Consider the following 16,300-nt stretch of genomic DNA (forward strand, 5'->3'; position numbering starts at 1 on the left):
GAAGCGAGCGTGTTAAGTCTAGTATGGTAAAAAGATCGTGAGACCATGATGAAATTACGATGAAATCACCATCATTTTGTGCCATTCGGTTACTGTAGCTTCATGATTATCTTACAGTGGTTGTGTAGGGGTTTCACAATCATCTTATCATGCTATCACAGTCATTCTATAGGTATTTTACAGCTGTTTTACCATCGATTTATGGCAATTCCACAGTGGTAATGCTGTGAGTTTAGAGTGGTACCTCTGTAAAGTCACTCTGAGTTCACAGTGAATTTACTGTGAATTCACAATGAATTAACCGTGATTATACTGTTAATTTCTAATTATTTAATTCGTAAACTCTGAAGATAATGATAATAATAGCCATAATTCATAGCTATGTTACGTCCCGGTTACCCCTTGGGTTTGGGTATGACCAGTAGAACAACTAGAGCTGGAGATAAAGATGATACGACCTCCAGAGTCATAAGTAGAGGTTCTCGAACTAACTCCGAAATAACTAACTTCGGTGAATTTAATTAATAAATGGATTTATTTAACTATTTAAAATACACTCTTAATTTGAGTGGTTTGACAACTGCCGTGTAGTACGTAATAGTATTTAACGTGATTTGATTTGATAGTCTCGCGACAAGAATTAATCGAGAAGAGCTTTAAGTTCGTAACTTTGAGATCAAAAAGAGCGTTCGGAAAAGAGAGCCTCGAACTACCCGTGCACCCTGCTTATATCTCCTCGTAGAAGGGCCGCGTCCTGAGGGGAGTAGGGTTGCGTATCAGGCCCCGAATGTCCTATTCTCCTGAGTTGATCTGCGCGGCATCTCCGAGTCCCACTCAGATGATCCGCGCTGACTCAACTCCAGAGTCCAGGACACGCAGGCGTTCGTTATCATCATTTATTTAGAATATTCCTCGAATGTTCTCGAATATACTTATGGACTCAACGCTAGTTGTCTTACAATGAATCATTTTCCATTAACAATCTTCGTGAGAAAATGTTAATGTAAACTTAAAAATATTTTGTTTACTCAGACGTTGGCTGAGTTTCACTTTTCTTATCATTTTCTATTTCTATATTTAGTATTTAATATTTAACATTTGGAATTCTTTACTTATCATTTAACATTATATTTATAAAAAATGAATATTTATGAAATTATTGTACAATTGTTAGAGATCAAATTAGCGCGCGTATTCGCTATCAGCGACATCTGCGAATGCAGGTGGGGACGTAACAGCTATATTTGTCATTATAGACAAATTTGGGAACTGGGGGAATATGGGATAAAGAGAGAGGGGGGACCTTACTCAGTAGGAATTTTTTTCAGTAACCGAAATAATAATTCGGACAGCCCGGACTGGGACTCGAACCCGGATCATTTGGTTACGCGCCAAAGGCTCTACCAGTTAAGCTATCCGAGACGGTGTCTGTAACTACTATTCAGTCACCTAATAAGACCTACCGAGTAATAATTTTTGACATCCTGACTAGAATATTATATACACAGTCATACGAACGTCACCAGAAAAGTGGTCGGAATAGATTTTTAAGACTTGAAAATCTCCAGATCTAACGAAAAATCGATTTTCCAAAATCTATAGTAAAAAAAAAGATTTACCTATTTTTTGAAAATTTTCTAAATAAGAATTTAGTAATTTTGAATATTGTTTTGACAAAGTAATTTTTAAAATCTTGAGCTTGATTACACTGATTTAGTGAAAGAATTATTATAAAATCATGATAAATAAATCACTCATGTCACAAAAAACTTCATGTCAGATTTTTTCAAAAATTATTTCTATGTTAAAAATATTCTTATTTTTCAAATTGCTGTATATTTTTTATTCCCAAAAGCGTTTTGTTATATTTTAAATCAGAAATTACTTGATTTTGGTTTGATAAATATTAATTTTTTTGAATAAAATTCTTATCATAAAGTTTTTGAAAAAAAAAAAAAAAATTTTATTAATATATATTTTGAAAAAAAAAAATTTTTTTAATCAAAAAATTTTTTTTGGTTATACATATTTATATATAAAGACGATTTCACAATGATTCCACAGTGATTCCCAAACCGCGAAGGAGCTGTTACATTATATTAAATATTTTCCGTGATAGATAGATAGATAGATAGATATATAGATAGATAGATAATAATTTTATTCGATCCTGGAGTTTTAAGCTCCTTTAGGACCATCAACAATGCATCAAGTTAATAATTGACAAGTTCACATTCGATATAGTGTTCGCAACACAATTTAAAAAATCCGATATTAATTAGAAACACAAACATATTAAACCACAGGATTAATGGTAATTATATTGATTGCAAGAATAAGTTAAAACAAGCTTCCTTAAAATGTTCGAAATAGTCAATTACTGTAATATCAGCCGGTAATGAATTCCAAATTTTTATCTTATGAATCAAGAAAGAGTTTTTATAAATAGCAGAATTACTTCTTGGTGAACACAGATTAATCTAGTCGAGAAGTTATTCTGAAATTAAAAAAAAAAAAAACAGCAAGAACAACATAAATTATTGGCGTTAGGTAGGAAAACAAGGACAGTAAAATTTAGAAAATGTATTCTTGACCGTGTAACAATTTGAATCAATAATAAAAACTGATAAACAAATGGAATTAAAAATATAAAAAAATTATTTTTGAGCAGTCCAATTATTACTCTATAAAATTTTTTCAATCATAAAAGCCGTAACTTCAATAGATTAAAAGATATAATCGTTTAAAGATTCAAGTTGTGCATTTTTTTATGAACAAATGTTTATAAAAATTGAACCATAATAGATAACGAGAATATAAAAAATTTATCATCTAAATTAACAAATTGTCTAAAAGATCGTCTTGGATGTCAAAGACCGTATCAACAATAGTTTAGAACTTTGAACAATCTATAAGTTGATAAAATAGTTGACTGCTTGAACTTTGATGGGGTAAAGTTTTTTAAAATTCAATAAAAAAGTAGAGAAATATTTTTTTACAACTTTGTACACATAGCCGAATTTTTTAAATCTACGGAAAAGAAAAATAAAATGAAAATGGGAGTTGTTTATAACAAATTGTTTACAAAATAAACAATGTAAATTGAAATAAAAAAAATTCTTTCATAATTAAATTGAGAACTGTAAATGATGATTTTTATAAACAAAATGATTTCTTATAAAAAAATTTAAATGGAGGATGAATGAAAAAAACGATTATAAACAATTAAAAAATTTTTTTAACAAAAAAAAATTTTTTTTCTAAATCATTATTTCACTAAGACAATAAAATAATAAAAAGAAATTTTCAAAAATATTCAACTAGTCTATTTGTTTAATTAAGATTAAAAATTTTTGAGTAAATAAGCTACTTAACGTAATATATTAATACAAAAACAATCAAGATTAAAGATTTAGGAAATAGTATATTACACCCCCTGGAATAAAATAAGAAAAGCCTCAGATTACATGTAATTGTTGGCCAAGGTGAAGCCGAGATCAACAAGCATGTGAACTAAGGTTTTCTTTGTTACTTTCCAAGGGCTGTATACTATTTTTTTGTCCGACGAAGGCGGAAAACGGCAACTTTGTTTACCGCAGCGGAACATCAATACTACATCAATACAATAAACAATATCAATTAATATTTTTCGGTTTATTTCGTACAATTTTTAAATAATATTAAATTTTAAATGATGAACAACTATCATATATCTTACAATAACTTAAATATCTAAATTAAACAAGTAGTCAAATAATCTATTCTTAAATTCTTCAAGATTAGTTGCATTCATTATTTCACTGGGTAATTCTTCCCAGAGACGAATCGCAGTAACAACAAAAGATGTTTCATAGTAAATTGTACGTGAAATTATTTCAAATTTTAATTGGCATACGACTTATTAATTCCATTGCCACTGCAGTCCCCCGAGACTCCTGACGACCAGCATTATTTTAATACTACAAGACTAGAAAAAATTCACCCTCTTAAGCTAATTTCAATTGTATAAATTACTGGTAAAATCAAAAAAATGAAATACTAAATTTCATTTATTGATAGAAAAAATTGGAAATTATTCATGACTATATGAATTGATATTAATAACTTTTTATTCAAAGAGTAATCGGATACCAAGTATTAATTATTTGTTAAAAATAATTGAAAGACATTCGAAATTGCGAATGAAATTCAATAATTTTTCATTTAAGAAGCAATCAGATATTGAGTTTTATTTATTTATATCTACACTAGCCGGTCAACTTCGTATCACCTACATATATTTGTGAAAAGTATAGTCAAAACTTAATCCAAAATTTTTATTTTCATTAAATGCAACAAAGTTATCCACTTAATCATCCTTGTAAAAACAATTAGGAATACGGTTGACCTTGAATGCCATCCCTGCAACTCCCCGCTAATTCCATATCTTAGCGCTTAAAACTGTACTTGTGACGTTTTTGGGCTCTTCCAGCTCAAAAATACAATTTATGTATTATTTTAAATTAGCTGTTCTATGCTTTTGAGATCTTCGAGCTCAAAAAACTCATGGAAGTTTTAATTAAAACACTATTCTTAAAATTTTCAAACTGTTAATACTTTTGAATGAATGAAGCGATTTTCACGCGATTGGCAGCACTCAACGTAGTTTTTTCAATGCTATATACTTTTAAACACAAATTAATCAGACCAGAGATTGTGAAGAAATTTGAAAAAGTCATTTTTTCTGTCGTAAATTGGGTTTGATATTTTTTAGCGATACCCGGGAAAAAATGATCAGACCTAACCATGCCTGTTCATGTATAATTAGGCCTGAAATTAGACATCATTCCTGATCAGGTCTGTCCATGCCTGTTCATGTCTGAAGTGTTAAATACGCTCAGGCCTGAGCAGGCCTATCCATGTCTGATCAGACCTGCCCATGACTGTCCATGTCTGAAGTATTAAATTCGCTCAAGCCTGATCAGACCTGTCCATGCCTGCCCATGCCTGTTTATGCCTGAAGCGTCAAATACCTCAGGTCTGACCAGGTCTGTTCATGTCTTTAATCTCTGAAGGGGAAGCGGTGTCCCAGAAACCGGGGTAGCATGAGAGAGGAAAGACAGAGTTGTGAGGGCTGTAAATAATACTGAAAAAAAATTTTTTTATAACAATTAAAATGGTTTATTCAACTATATTACAAAACTTAACAACTTAACTTATAAACAAACTTAATTATGAGAACCTCTCTCCTACGCTGACCTTTGCCAATTATTCTTACAACTATCTTAACATCAATTTTCTCTATACCTCGTCACTCCGACGGAATACCTTAAAATACTATAAATTTCCTCGTCAACCTGACGGAATACCAATTAAAACCTATTCCCGACTGCGCCCCCGACTCAGGCGTCTACGCAGCGGTTTTCTAACTTAATCCGTTGTACCCCCGACTCAGGCGTCTATACAACGTTTCTAAATAACTCACTAAATTCCATACAAAAATCGTCCACCGGACGCTAACTTAATCCACAATTCTCTCTAATTACTCAAATTTCTCCGAATTACTAATTATCTAAATTCCTTGAATTTTACACTTAACAATTCTTTAAGGATGATTTGTCGGTAAATATAAAATAATGAAAATCGATTGAAAAAAATATATACTATTCTGACAGGTTTACTGAAGCTCCTCAAAAAAATTGGGATTTTTTTACAAGCCCGTTAAAAAGTTATAACACTTATTGGTTGTAATAAATTAACACGTAGTTAAATGGAAAATATGCTATAAGACTTATTCAAATGAAAAAAAAATAATTAAATTGTGATGTGAAAAATTCCAAAAAATTCAAGTCAATAGATCAAATATCCAAGAAACATTAAAACTATTAATAATTGGTAGTTTCAATATTGTTTATCGAGAAAAATAATAAAAATTAGTGATATTTACCATATTATTAAATGAGCAGTATGAATTACAAGGAAAACGTGGCATCATCGCAAACATCATACGAAAAATACAGTCAAATACGACTATAGTAAATTACAAGTTTGCTATAAGGTATCCCTGATTAAAAATATTGATTGAAAAGTATTGGGAATCAGTCACCCTATGTGAACTGTATATCTATACAGGGTGTCTCTGAAGTGGCGGGAGTAATTGTTGGGGTCGATAGAGAAAAAAATACTGAATCGAAAGTTCCTGAGCCAAAAATTTTTTTGGGCCATAGAATTTGAGTTATGAATTAAAAACGATAGCCAATCAGAAGCGCGCTATTCGAGAAATGAAAATGAGCGGGGAAGTAGAGGAGACGCGAGAGTGAGATGCTGCAATAGCAGCTTACTCGCTCACACAAAGCCGAGCATGAGAGGGGATTGTGACGCTATGAGCCGAGTACGTAAGTGTGAATGAGTGGATGTATGAGGTCGCAAGCGGACGGCTTAATGTATGAGTGTGTGTCCGTGTATCGCAGCATTATTGGAGGCGTTGTAACGCTGAATTAAAGCTAACCGGGTACTCTAAGACAGAGGAAAAAATTTTAATTTTTATTTTTATTCGAAAAAATTTAATAAAAAAATAAAAAGGCCCAAGATTTAACCAGACCCACAGAAACGGAGAGTAAATTTTTAATTCTCATTTATTTTGCTGGGGATTATTTTCAAATACAAAAAAAAAAAAGGCTAAGATTCAACTGGAATCCAAAAAGAGATGGATGAAAAAATTTTATTTTTTATTTTTAATCAGCAAAATTATTTTTCTTTAAAAAAGAGCCCAATCTCGACTGGAGCAAGAAAAAATGATTGAAAAATTTTATTATTAATTTTCAATCAACAAAATTATTATAAAAAAATAAATGGGCCCAAGTCTCAACCGGACCCAAACAAACGGATGAAAATTTTTATTACTTACTTAATTTGCTGGAAATTATCTTTAAAAACGAAAAAATGCCCAAGACTCGATCGGATCCAAAAAAATAACAGTACAAAAATTTTTTCCTTATTTTCAATCAGCAAAATTGTTTCTTTTAAAAAAGGCCCAATCTCGACTGGAGCAAAAAAATGATTAAAAAATTTTATTATTAATTTTCAATCAACAAAATTATTTAAAAAAAAAAATAGTCCGCAGACTCAACCGGACCCAAACAAACAGATAGATAGTTTTAATTACTTATTTATTTTGATGGGAATTATTTTAAAAAACGAAGAAAATCGCCCAAGACTCGACCGGACCCAAAAAAAAAAATAAATTGAAAAATTTTGTTTTCATTTTCAATCAGCCAAATTAATTTCTTTTCGAAACAAGGCCCAATCTCAAACAGACTAAGAGAAACTAATTAAAAATTTTATTTTTTATTATTAATCAAATATTATAAAAAAAAAGAAAATAAGCCACAGACTTAACCGGACTTAAACAAACGGATAGAAAATTTTTATTACTTACTTAATTTGCTGGAAATTATCTTTAAAAACGAAAAAATGCCCAAGACTCCATCAGACCGAAAGGAGATGAATAAAAAAATTTTACTATTCATTTTTAATCATCATAATTAACTTTTTTATAATAAAAGGCTCAATTTCGACCGGACCCAGAAAAAATGATCCAAAAATTTTATTTTTATTGTTGATCATCAAAACTAATTAAAAAAACAAATGAGGCCCTAGACTCAACTGGACCCAAACAAACGGATAAATAATTTTTATTACTTATTTATTTTGCAGGAAATTATTTTTGAAAACGATAAAAATGCCCTAGACTCGACCAGACCCGAAATAAAATAAATTGAAAATCTTTGTTTTTCTATTTTTAATCAGCAAAATTATTTTCCTTTGAAAAAGGGCCTGATCTCGACTGGAGCAAGAAAAAATAATTGAAAAGTTTTATAATGAATTTTTAATCAACAAAATTTTTTTAAAAAAGAAAATAGGCCCCAGACTTAACTGGACCCAAACAAACGGAAAGAAAACTTTTATTCCTGTTTTTTTGTTGGGAATTATTTTTCGAAACAAAAAAATTGCCCAAGACTCGACCGGACCCGAAAAAGATAAATCGAAAAATTTTATTTCTAAATATTAATTAACTAAATTATTAAGAAAAAAAAATAGACCCAAGACGCAGCAGGACCCAAATAAACGGATAGAAATTTTTTATTACTTGATCACCAAGATTAATTTTCCTTGAAAAGAAAGGCCCAATCTCAAACAGACTTCGAATAACTGATTGAAAAATTTTATTATCAATTATTAATTAACAACATTATTCTTAAAAAAAAATTAATAGGCCCCAGACTCAATCGGACCCAAACAAACGGATCGAAAACTTTTATTTCCCATTCATTTTGCTAGGAATTATTTTAAAAACGAAAAAATGCCCAAGACTCGACCAGAGCCAAGAATAGAAGAATGCAAAAAAATTTATTTTCTCTTTTCAATAACAAACAAAAATTTATTGAACAAAAATCAGCCTAATCTTGACAAGACGATAAAAAACTGATTGAAAAATTTATTATCAATTATTAATTGACAAAATTATTTCAAAAAGAAAATAGGCCCCAGACTCAACCGGACCAAAACGAACAGATAGAAAATTTTTATTACTTATTTCTTATGCTCGGAATAATTTTTGAAAACAGAAGGAATTGCCCAAGACTCAACCGGACCCAACCAAACGGATGGAAAACTTTCATTTCTCATTTATTTTGCTGGGAATTATTCTGTAAAATAATTTTTCAATTAATCGTCAGGTAAAATGTCAAAAAATAAATTAAAACAAACATTGAACTCAAGTCCCAATAATTTTGATATTTTAATTAAAATTATTTTTTAATTAATTGACAGGTAAAATGTCAAATAAGGAATTGAAAAAAAAATCGCTCTCGAGTCCTGATAATTTTGATATTTTTATTAAAATTATTTATCAGTTAATTAACAGGTAAAATGTCAACTAATAAATTAAAAAAATTGAACTGAAGTCCGAATAATTTTGATATTTTAATTGAAATTATTTATCAGTTAATTGACAGGTAAAATGTAAAAAAATATACTAAAAAAATCGCTCTCGAGTCCTGATAATTTTGATATTATTATTAAAATTATTAATCACTTAATCAACAAGCGAAATGTCAAATGATAAATTAAAAAAAAATTGAACTCAAGTCCGAATAATTTTGATATTTTTAATAGAATTATCTATCAGTGAATTAACAGGTAGAATGTCAAATTATAAATTAAGAAAAAAATTGAACTCAAGTCCGAATAATTTTGATATTTTTATTAGAATTATCTATCTGTGAATTAACAGGTAGAGTGTCAAATTATAAATTAAGAAAAAAATGAACTCAAGTCCGAATAATTTTGATATTTTTATTAGAATTATCTATCGGTGAATTAACAGGTAGAATGTCAAATTATAAATTAAGAAAAAAATTGAACTCAAGTCCGAACAATTTTGATATTTTTATAAAAATTATTTTTTAATTAATTGACAGGTAAATAAATAATAAATTAAAAAAAAAAATTGAACTCAGGTCCTGATAATTTTGATATTTTAATTAAAGTTGTTTATCAATCAATTGACTGTTAAAATCCTGAATAATAAATTAAAAATAAATCGCACTCATGTTCTCATAATTTTGATCTTATAATTGAAATAAATTTCTAATGAATTGACGGGTAAAATCCCAAGTATCAAATTAAGTAGTAATCGCACCCAAGCCCTGATAATTTTGATATTTTAATTTAAATTATTTATCACTTAATTGATAGGTAAAATGTCAAATGATAAATTAACAAAACATTGAATTCAAGTCCTTATAATTTTGATATTTCAATTTAAATATTCTTTTTATTCACTGACAGGTAAAATGTCGAAGAAAATATGAAAAAGAAATGGCATTCACGTTTTAGTAATTTTGATATTTTAGTTTCCCTTTTTCTTAGCAAAGAAATCATTTCAAAAAAATCTACAGGTGTTTCGGCAGTTCAAGGATAACTTTACTTTAATGTTATTAGTTTGCATTCACATCATTACACTTTACTCCTTTTATTAAGCAAACGTGAATGTAAAAATTCGGCGGTCTTAAGGTCGACTATTACTACTTAGTTTCCTCTAGTACTCATTCGATTAATAATTCTGATGACTTTCATGCTTTTTACTACGTGCAAGAGGTTCCATCCTTTCTGTTTGCAACTAATCTTTGGCTTACTACAAATTGCCTGATTCATTTTATCAAAAATAAAATTTTTTTACTAATGTGAATAGTCATATAAAATGCAAACTAGAAAATTTTATTATTTTTCCCTAATTTTATAAACAACAAATTAATTAAAAATATATATCTTCGAGTATTCTGTCACTGTTTTATACTTATTATTATTATCCTAATTGTTGTCAGAGTTTTTCTGTCTCTGTTTCTGTCTTTATTCCTCTCATTCAGCGATGTTCGTCTCTTTAAATTTATTTTTTCCGCGGATTTCCCTGATCGCTTTTTTTTTTCTCTCTCTTCTCGTTGACGATTTTATTTGTTTTGAGATTTCATTTGTTATTATCTAATTATGGGTTAAATTTTGCGTTCATGTCAGTCTTACAACTCATTTTCTGACAGCATCTCATTACCTCTGCATACTTTTATTGTGTTTTATTAATTCTGCGTTTAATATTAATTACCATTATGGCTTTTTATACAGCCGCTGAGTATACTGAAATGTTGATCATTTACGGTGAGTGTAATCGAAACGCTGAAGCTGCTGTCCGTGAATATCGCGAAAGATTTCCAAATCGCGAACGCTTTCCCAACCGCAGTGTGTTTTTGCGTTTAATTCAACGGGCTCGCGAAAATGGTTGCCTGGTACCCGTTGATAGTGAGCGTGTCGGTCGCCCTCGTCGGATACCTGTTCAGGTAGAGGAACAAGTACTCGATGCCGTCAATGCTGATCCCGGTACCAGCACTCGAAGACTCGAGCGTCGGCTTCCTGTTTCTCGATCTACGATTAACCGTATCACCCGTGCAAATAAGATTCATCCGTACCACAAACGAAAGGTGCAGAAACTTGAAGCTGGTGATTATGCTTTGCGGAGAACGTTTTGCCAATTTATTATCAACAGCCACGCTGCCGATCCGACGTTTCTCGAAAATGTTTTGTGGACGGATGAATCGTTATTTACTCGTGAGGGTTGTTTCAATCCGCACAACGTCCACTGGTATGCGGAGGAGAATCCTCACATGACGGTGAACCGTAATTTTCAGAACAAGTGGAAAATCAACATGTGGGGAGGAATAATCGGCGACACTGTGCTACTATACGAATTACCGGAAACCATGAACGTAAGTTTAATTAAAAATTTACACAATTAAAAAATTTCGCGCTTCAGAAAATTTTCTCCACTCAGTTTACCGTTAAAACTTCAATGTAAAATTCTTCGACACTTTGCAAATATTGAAATTATTCGAATAATATTTTTGTGTTTGAAAATAAGATTTTTATTTTTGTAAATTAATTCTTTATAATACCTAATTTTTCATAAAAATTCTTTGGAAGAGTTTTTCTTTCTTAATTTGTTAAAATAAAGGAAAATTTTCTGGGGTAACTTCTGTTGTTGATGCGAAAATATTTCGAAAAATTCGTTCAAATAATTTTTCATTAAAATTGGAAAAATCCCTACGAGTAAACTTCGTTTTATCTGTTAAAATTTTAGAAAATTATTTTTAAAATTTTTAACAAAATTTCCCTTTGGTTTAAATTAAAGAAATTTTTAACTCCCTGATTTTCTCACTTTCACAGTCGAAATTTTTCGTTATTACAGAGTGCTCAGTATCTCTTGTTTTTGGGAGGAAATTTACCCCAGCTTCTAGCAGGAGTTAATCCTCAACCGACGTGGTTTCAACAGGATGGTGCGCCGTGCCACTCATCTGGGGACATAACCAATTTCTTAAATGCCCAGTATGGCCAACAGTGGCTGGGGAGGTATGGTCCAGTGAGATGGCCACCAAGATCACCAGACTTGACTCCGCTCGATTACTACTTGTGGGGTTTCATGAAGGAAGGGGTATATTTTGATGAACCTGCAGATCAAATGGAAACAATGGCAAGGATCATGGCTGCACGAGAACTAATAACGCTGGAAATCCTGCAGTGTGTTCGGGAAAACCTTTTGGAGCGGTGTCATCGGTGCTTAGAAAGGAATGGAGGCCATTTTGAGAACCTTATGGATTAATGATTTTTTTTTTTTTTTTTAATTTACAAATTCTCAATCAATTTTATTATACAGATTTTTGTTATTTTTGTTATTTTATTGTTTTTTTTTATTTTTGAGAATTTGATAATAAAGTTCATAATTTTAGTACAGAAAAGGAATTTTGTTATTTGAGGTTTTACCTATCAATGAATTAATGAATAATCTTAATCAGAATATGAAAATTATCAGGACTTGAGTGCAATTATTTTTGAATTTTTTTATTTGACAATTAACCTGTCAATTAATTAGAAAATAATTTAAATTAAAATATCGAAATTATTAGGACTTGAGTTCAATGTTTCTTTTAATTAATTTTTTGAAATTTTACCTGTCAATTAATGGAAAACTAATTTTAATTAAAATATCAAAATTATCACGTCGTGATTGCAATTTCTTTTTTATTTTTTTATTTGACATTTTACCTGTCAATTAATTAAAAAATAATTTTAATTTAAATATCAAAACTATCAGGATTTGAGTGCAATTTTTTTAATTTTTTTACTTGGAATTTTACTTGTCAATTAATTGAAAAATAATTTTAATTAAAATATCAAAATTATCAGCTCGTAATTGCTATTTCTTTTTGATTTTTTTCTTGGAAATTTAACTGTCAATTGAATAGGAAATAATTTTAATTAAAATTCCAGAATTATCAAGACTGAGGACTGATTTTTTCTTTAATTTTTTGATTTGACTTTTTACCAGTTAATTAATTGAAAAATAATATTAATTGAAATTTTAAAATTATCAGGTTTTGAATGGAATTTTTTCAAATTTGTTTACTTGGAATTTTACCTGTTAATCAATAGAAAAATAATTTTAATTAAAATATCAAAATTATCAGGTCGTGATTGCTATTTCTTTTTGATTTTTTTCTTGGAATTTTATCTGTTAATCAATTAAAAAACAATTTTAATCAAAATTTTAAAATTATCAGGTCGTGATTGCAATTTCTTTCTAAATTTTTTATTTGACTTTTAACCTGTCAATTAATTGAAAAATAATTTTGATCAAAATATCGAAACTATCAGGTTTTGAGTGCAATTTCTTTTTTATTTTTGTATTTGACATTTTACCTGTCAATTAATTGAAAAATAATTTTAATTAAAATTTTCAAATTATCAGGTCGTGATTGCAATTTCTTTTTTATTTTTTTATTTGACATTTTACCTGTCAATTAATTGAAAAATAATTTTAATTAAAATATCAAAATTATCAGGTCGTGATTGCTATTTCTTTTTGATTTTTTTCTTGGAAATTTAACTGTCAATTGAATAGGAAATAATTTTAATTGAAATTCCAGAATTATTAAGACTGAGGACTGATTTTTTCTTTAATTTTTTTATTTGACTTTTTACCGGTCAATTAATTGAAAAATAATTTCAACTAAAATTTTAAAATTATCAGGTCGTGATTGCAATTTCTATTTTATTTTTCTATTTGACATTTTACCTGTCAATTAATTGAAAAATAATTTTAATCAAAATATCGAAATTATCAGGTTTTGAGTGCAATTTTTTTCAAATTTGTTTACTTGGAATTTTACCTGTTAATCAATCAAAAAATAATTTTAATTAAAATATAAAAATTATCAGGTCGTGATTGCAATTTCTTTTTTATTTTTGCATTTGACATTTTACCGGTCAATTACTCGAGTAAATATTTTGATTACAATATCAAGGACTTGAGTGCAAGTTCTTTTCAATTCTTTTATTCAAGATTTTACTAGTCAATTAATCAATCAGTAATTCTAATCAAAATAATCAAATTGTCAGAACTTGAGAACAATTCTATGTTAATTTTTTCATTTGAGATTTTACCTGTCAATTTTTCGACATCTAAATTCGATTACAATAATAAATCCATCAGGACGAATGTAATTTCTGTATTTCAGATTTTACATGTCAATTGATTAATTAATAATTTTAATTTAAATAATTAAATTATCAGTAGTTGAGTACAATTTCTTGTTAATTTTTTGATTTTAGACTGTACTTGTAGATTGATCAATCATTAATTTTAATTGAAATAATAAAAAAATTATCACGTCTTGAGGGCAATTCCTTTTAATTTGTTATTCGAGATTTTGCTAGTCAATTTATTAATTAATAATTTTAATTTGAATTTTGGTGATTTTCTAATTATTTAAATTTATTGACGCTAACAAAATCAAGAAAAAAATTCTTCAATCCTTTTACTTAGGTCCAGTCGACTCTTGTGCCTTCTTTTAAAAATCATTCTTTATTCGTCAAAAGTAAATAATAAAAGTTTCCAATGTCTTTTCGAGGTCGAGACAAGTCTTGGCCATTCTTTTCGTTCTCCATAATTTCCCTTCCAATTCAAATGAAAAAATAAAAATTTCTTATACGTTCATTCGGCTACGGTTGAGTCTAGGGCCTCATTTGTTTTTTTAATTAGTTTTGATGATCAACAATAAAAAATAAAATTTTTGGATCATTTTTTCTGGGTCCGGTCGAAATTGAGCCTTTTATTATAAAAAAAGTTAATTATGATGATTAAAAATGAATAGTAAAATTTTTTTATTCATCTCCCTTTCGGTCTGATGGAGTCTTGGGCATTTTTTTCGTTTTTAAAGATAATTTCCAGCAAATTAAGTAAGTAATAAAAATTTTCTATCCGTTTGTTTAAGTCCGGTTAAGTCTGTGGCTTATTTTCTTTTTTAAATAATATTTGATTAATAATAAAAATAAAATTTTTTAATTAGTTTCTCTTAGTCTGTTTGAGATTGGGCCTTGTTTCGAAAAGAAATTAATTTGGCTGATTGAAAATGAAAACAAAATTTTTCAATTTATTTTTTTTTTTTTGGGTCCGGTCGAGTCTTGGGCGATTTTCTTCGTTTTTAAAATAATTCCCATCAAAATAAATAAGTAATTAAAACTATCTATCTGTTTGTTTGGGTCCGGTTGAGTCTGCGGACTTTTTTTTTAAATAATTTTGTTGATTGAAAATTAATAATAAAATTTTTTAATCATTTTTTTGCTCCAGTCGAGATTGGGCCTTTTTTTAAAAGAAACAATTTTGCTGATTGAAAATAAGGAAAAATTTTTGTACTGTTATTTTTTGGATCCGATCGAGTCTTGGGCATTTTTTCGTTTTTAAAGATAATTTCCAGCAAATTAAGTAAGTAATAAAAATTTTCATCCGTTTGTTTGGGTCCGGTTGAGACTTGGGCCCATTTATTTTTTATAATAATTTTGTTGATTGAAAATTAATAATAAAATTTTTCAATCATTTTTCTTGCTCCAGTCGAGATTGGGCTCTTTTTTAAAGAAAAATAATTTTGCTGATTAAAAATAAAAAATAAAATTTTTTCATCCATCTCTTTTTGGATTCCAGTTGAATCTTAGCCTTTTTTTTTTTTTTTGTATTTGAAAATAATCCCCAGCAAAATAAATGAGAATTAAAAATTTACTCTCCGTTTCTGTGGGTCTGGTTAAATCTTGGGCCTTTTTATTTTTTTTTATTAAATTTTTCGAATAAAAATAAAAATTAAAATTTTTTCCTCTGTCTTAGAGTACCCGGTTAGCTTTAATTCAGCGTTACAACGCCTCCAATAATGCTGCGATACACGGACACACACTCATACATTAAGCCGTCCGCTTGCGACCTCATACATCCACTCATTCACACTTACGTACTCGGCTCATAGCGTCACAATCCCCTCTCATGCTCGGCTTTGTGTGAGCGAGTAAGCTGCTATTGCAGCATCTCACTCTCGCGTCTCCTCTACTTCCCCGCTCATTTTCATTTCTCGAATAGCGCGCTTCTGATTGGCTATCGTTTTTAATTCATAACTCAAATTCTATGGCCCAAAAAAATTTTTGGCTCAGGAACTTTCGATTCAGTATTTTTTTCTCTATCGACCCCAACAATTACTCCCGCCACTTCAGAGACACCCTGTATATACATGAAAAAGAATTGAAATTATTCAAAAGTATTCTAATTTCATCATTTTCAATCCTTTTCAATCAATATTTTTAACCAGGGATGTTGGCGCGAAAATTTAAACGTAAATAAAATCCATTAAAAAATGGAACGGTATAAATTTCATAGAGACATTAATTTTATTTA

The 16,300-nt window shown here is 29.1% G+C and overlaps 1 protein-coding gene across 2 annotated transcripts in view; it reads right to left on the reverse strand.

Annotated features, from left to right (window-relative positions):
- The window catches only part of LOC141529515 (patj homolog), a 769,735-nt gene that overhangs the window by 731,111 nt on the left and 22,324 nt on the right, over positions 1-16,300 (reverse strand). The window lies entirely within an intron of this gene.

Source organism: Cotesia typhae, unplaced genomic scaffold (assembly GCF_013202065.1).
Source record: "Cotesia typhae breed Kobodo isofemale line unplaced genomic scaffold, CoteBio_Ctyphae contig_48, whole genome shotgun sequence".
NCBI lineage: Eukaryota > Metazoa > Arthropoda > Insecta > Hymenoptera > Braconidae > Cotesia > Cotesia typhae.